This window comes from Mus caroli, chromosome 2, assembly GCF_900094665.2.
Source record: "Mus caroli chromosome 2, CAROLI_EIJ_v1.1, whole genome shotgun sequence".
NCBI classification, from domain to species: domain Eukaryota; kingdom Metazoa; phylum Chordata; class Mammalia; order Rodentia; family Muridae; genus Mus; species Mus caroli.
In genome coordinates, this window is record NC_034571.1 from 7502646 (window position 1) to 7508119 (window position 5474).

Sequence of the window (5474 nt, forward strand, 5' to 3'; positions counted from 1 at the left end):
TCATTAAAGCCTGAGTCTTTCTGGTCAAACTGGTGGCATCAAGGTCCAAAAAACCAGGCCGAAGGCATTTGTTATCAGGACGCCTCATTAGCAAGCTTTTTCTAAGGTTATTCCAGAGCTTTTTCTAGATGCTCTCCTGAGAGTTGGGAGCCTTAAAACCTTCCTGGACCACTAAGCTGATATTTAAAGATGTGGTGGCAAGTATGCAAAGCTGACTTCTACAGAGAACTTTTTTTGCAAAGTATTAATGCCTTTGCCCCTCTTCTGCCTGATAAGCTACGCTGGTAACACTTGCCTTTCAGTGTTAAGCAAAGGATGAATGAAAGGGTTTGATGCACAGAGAATGTTTTCTAAATGCTCCTCCATTTGTAAACGAAAGATGAGGAATCGGGGACAACTCTGACATAGCTTGTACCGTGTGGAACCTGTACCCAGGCCAGGGAATCCTCTCCAGAACTAATGGGTCAACACCTCCACTATAGTGGGTCAAAGCTTTTGCATTTGTTTTTCTTCCTGCATTACTAAATCTGAGTTCAAAGGGCAACTGTAAGCCCTTGCTCTGTGGTGAGTTTAAGCTCTAGGATGGAGACAGTGTCAGCTTCCCTTCCCCCCTGGAATTGCACCACAGTCTCAAAACTGTGTCTCCTTATTCATTCATTGGGGAAGCCTTCCTGGAGACTAGAATAAAAAGGAGGAGGCTCTACATATTTGAGAAAAAACAATATGTGTGGGCCAATTAAGAGATTATTGGCTCTAGAGATGCTTAAATTTTATTTGAGTTTTCTTTAAGGAATACAGTAAGTTTGTCTAAGCCTAGAATGGTAGTGCTTTCTGCATTATTGGTCTTGAAGGTAAGTATCAAAGATTCACTGCCAATGAATGAAGGAGTTGAAATTCAAAATACATAAATACCTTCCTGTGAGAAAAGACCTCCGTGGAATTTTTAATTAAAAAGTCAGCACTCAGGGGAAATAAAAACACACAGAAGTTACCAGGAGTTTTAAAAAAAATGTAGGGAGAAAACAATACATTTCTGGCATCCAGCTCTGGATTTATTATGGCCATCAGGGGAGAGGGGGATTAGCCATCAAAGAGAGATTTTTTAAAAATAATCAGATTCCTTTAGGGCATCTTAAGGTGTAACTTGCAATTCAGAAGAGTGGGCAAGTTTGACCTTATTCCTTATCTATTCCAGGAGATTAAAGTGAAGTAAACATCGAAAACAGCAAAGCAGAGCTGGACTCGGGTGGTCGCGGTACCCTCCACTCCTTCCTGCGATTTCAGCAGCTAGAGCATTCAGGAGACTAGCAAGCCCTACGCAGCCCTGCAGAAGACAAAAGTCCAGCCTCCTCCAGGAATTAATCTCTGCTTTCCACAGGAAGCATCCTTGGAGGGGTTCAGCAGTTGCCTGTAACTCTCTCACCTTTTTTTCCTTTTAACAGAAACACCATCTTTGTTTTCAGGAGGAAAGCAAGGCTACATCCATGGCACATGAACCCTGCATGGAAGAGCACCTAAGCTTTGAACAAGCAAAGACACTGCATGTAAATGCACGTGGCTTCCAGGGATCCTCAAAGAACTCAGAAAAGCGATGCCAGCCTGTGTTTCTTTATGAAGAAAGTCCCAATATTTTTAACCATTAAGAATAAGATAACTCTTTAATGAGTGCAATAGTGTTTTTTAAGCTACCTCAAACATCATGCGAATATAAACAATCTATTTATGCACAGGGGAAGAAAGACAAGAAGAGAGTGGTATTTTTAACTCTTTCACTCTTCACTGTGGTTTCCATGGAAACCATACCAGGAAACCAAGCAGTTACTTTACATAATACTGTCTGATGGTTAGTTATTCCTGAATAAGCGTGTTTATTCAGTAGTGTTCCTTCCACATAATCAACCGTACCTACCGTGATTAGATTAAATAGGGACCATAGTCCTGAAATCATTTATTGCAATGGGATTTTTTTCCTGTTACTCATCTAGGAAATGGTAGGCTGTTTGCCAAAGAGGTGCCTGTGAAATGTGCCTGTGAACTTGAGGGAAGGGAGCCTAGACTAGATGCATTGAGATGAAGGGAATAGGAAGTTGAAGACTAGCTCAGAGGTATTTGTATTCAACTGCAAGCATTTTGGTCCTCTGCTTCCTTTTAGCAGGAATGGGAGACATGCGGCTCCAATCCTCAGAGGGCCTATGCACATGAACAAAGCAATCAAGACAAAAGATATCTGCTATGAAAATCCTTGTTCCATTTAAGACCAAGAGCTTTGCCCACACGGTCACTGTTGATTGGAAAATCATTTGGAGAACATAGCAAGCCACCAACTCCCCATCGCCACACTTTTGCGTGTCTGTCTGCCTTCTTTTTAATTACTTCATGAGACTGTCTCGCAAGTCTACATCTGTCTCCTTCCTCATACACAATTTTCAAAAAACATTCCTTGCTCCCGTACATTACAGAGGCATGACAATAAAAAGTTGTATGGGTGAAGATGAACGACACAGTGATGATTTGATATATTGTACGTTGCTTAACTGACCCAGCAAGCAAACTCATCCCAGAGCTTGAAAGATTACCTTTTCCTTAGGACACCTGGATGTGTCATTCACAGCTTTCACTTACTGAAAAACACAAAGGTTCGCTATTTTTCAGTGAATTAAAGTAATGCTCAGCATGACTAATTCTTAGAGACGTTGTTCTTTACTGTATGGAAATACTTGGCTTGCTCATGTGTGACAAGCACGATCTAGAGGAAATTCATTTTCCTTCTTCTCCCTCTCCTTCCTCTTTTCTCTTCCTTTCAACAACAATTAGTGATTGAAATAGATGTTGAAAGGGTCTGTTGGGAAATGAATGGAATCCCAAGCCTAGCCTTTCATACTCACTCAGCTAAATATTTCTTTAGCTATATGGCCAACTCAACGAAGTTTCTGCTCTTTCTATTCTTATTGAAAACACAGTGATAGTTCATTTAGTTAATCTGCAAAGAAAATAGATAAACTAGAATCCCACTAGGATGTCTCAGAATTCTTTCACTACAAGCAATGAATCTCACCTGTTTTTGGAGAGGTAGAGTACAAAAGGCTAGGACAGGCTGCTATTTACAAACATAAGTTCTAGCTCCTTGGTTGTAGCTGTTGATTCTCTCTCGCTCCGTAAGTCCGACAGTTTCTCATGGCAGAGTCCCAACCTTCCTTTTTATGTAGTCTTCGCACAGAGAAAAGCAGGAAATTGGCTTTCCCTAGCTATCTAGAGACTCTATTTCTCTGCCTTCTTTCCTCTTTCCTCTTTCCCTTCTGCTAGTGTAGGCACACCATCTTTCTGTTACATTCCTCTCCTTCCTTCCTTGTCTCCTGGGCACCATGTCTTGCAGCCTGACTCATTCCTTAGCACAGTTAAATCTGCTGAGATTCCAAGTCTCAAACTAGTTCCCACTACCTGTACCCTCCCCACCTCCATGCAACCTAAGGGAACATTTTTCCCTTCTGTCTGTAGGGATAGCTAGTCTGCATGATTCAGCCCTGTTACTCATAAAAGATTACATAGTTACTCTTGGCAAGTCTCCCTTCATTTACTGGTAAATATTTATAGCCCCCCACCCCCATCCTGTCAAGCTAGGGAAATCCCACAGAGACGAACAGAGACAATCAGATCCAGTCTCTAGAGTTCCCTTCCTCCAGCTTGAACCTCTTTACATCTTCAGTGCACAGCACCACCTCTGACTCACAGTTCACACTTACTTTGTCAGTTTGCACCTTCAAACTTTCAGTTTTAATACATGGAATTAGTTACACTTTTTTTGAAAATAAAAATATATAAATTAGCAGAAATATAATACATAGCAATGCAAGTATACTGGTACTAATCTGAAATTAACAATGTCACATTTTAGATGTGTGCAGATTACATATTAATACAAATCGTCTTCTAAAAATAGGCTCATGGTCTGGTAAGTTTTCACAGACAGTAAAGTGACTGCTACACAAGTCAGAACTTGATTTCTCATCCCCAGCACCCAGGTAAAAAGTAAAGTTTAACCCAAGCCTGGGGAGGAAAAGATGGGGATTCCTTGAACCTGCTGGCCAGAAACTTAGCCTAATCAATAAAATTTAGGCTCAGTGAGAGACCTAGTCTCAAAATATAAGGTAGAGAGTATCTTAAGAAAGAAAGAAAAAAAGTGTTAACTTCCTGTCTTCCAATATAGACAAACACACACACAAAGGACATTTGAGCCTTATTTTCAGATGATCAACAAGAATCACCATCAGCATTCTGAATGACTTCATCTCATACTTGAGGAAAAGCCTGTCAGTAAGGAAACACACATGCATCACTGGCTGGAACAATCTTGGTCTTGGATTCAGTTTTATGTTTTCTTTAGAATTAGGCCAATAGTGAAGTCAGGCTGATTTCTCTCATCTGAAAGCAGGAGCATAAGAGGATTTGGGGACTTGATTACCTAAAGACCAGAAAGCCCAAGCCACCCATCCTGCTCTCAGGACATTGGAACCTCCCAGTCCACTCTGGGGACACCACACAGCTTCCAAAAGGCAACAAAGCCCCTTTGCTGTGCACACCACTATTTAATGGCTGCTACAGGCAGCAGAGGTTCTTGGATTGGGTGTGGGGAGTTCACACATTGTAAGAATGAAAAGTATTTCCAACCTTTGAGTGTGTCTCACAGCCAATAAGCTCCTTCTATGGTAATGAATTACACTCCCTTACTACTACTGCTGGTCTCTCCTGGGCATGATTAATTTCTCATTTGTACATAAAAGATCTCAAACAACCTATCATCTGATTGTGTTTACTGGGATATTAAAAGGATATTATCCTAAGAAGGCAAACATGGGGCAATATGTTGCTTTACATTAAAAAAGAACTGTGTTGTGATCCTCTTTTAATACTGGAAAAACATTTGATAACACTCAGACCTACTCATGACAAACATATCCAGTGCTCTAGTTACTGTCCTCACTAGGGAGACACATCCTGACAAAGGAAATGTAAGGAAGAAAGCTTATTTTGGCTTGAACTCACAGTTAGAGTGCATAATGGTGGAGAGGGCAAGGCCATGAGAGCCTGGGGCACCTGGTCACGTGTCATGTGCAGTCAGGAAGCAGGAAAAGGTGAATGCTGGGGCTCAGTACCTTTCTGCTTTTTTTTTTTTTTTTTTTTTTGATCCAGGACTCCAGCCTATGGAGATGGGGCTGCCCGCATTCAGGATGCATCTTCTCTCCTCGAGTGAATCTCTCTGGAGACATATTCAAAGTTATGTTCCCATGATTATTCTAAAAACCTTCAAGGTGACAATTAAAAGTAACTACCATGTTCAGTAAAGTAGGGATAAAAGGAAACCTTCTGATGATCCGTAAAAGTGAAATACTAAAGAGATGGATCCTTAGCTAATCACACTGGATCCCGATCCAGAGGATCTGAGTTCAACGCCTAGCACCTGCACAGTGGTTCACAAC

At 41.2% G+C, this 5474-nt stretch overlaps 1 non-coding gene across 1 annotated transcript; it reads right to left on the reverse strand.

The window, feature by feature from the left end:
- Positions 1-4499: 4499 nt before the first annotated feature.
- Positions 4500-4628, reverse strand: LOC115030457. The gene has a single exon (XR_003836053.1). It is a non-coding gene; the product is annotated as a small nucleolar RNA SNORA68 (small nucleolar RNA).
- Between the last annotated feature and the right edge of the window lie 846 nt (positions 4629-5474).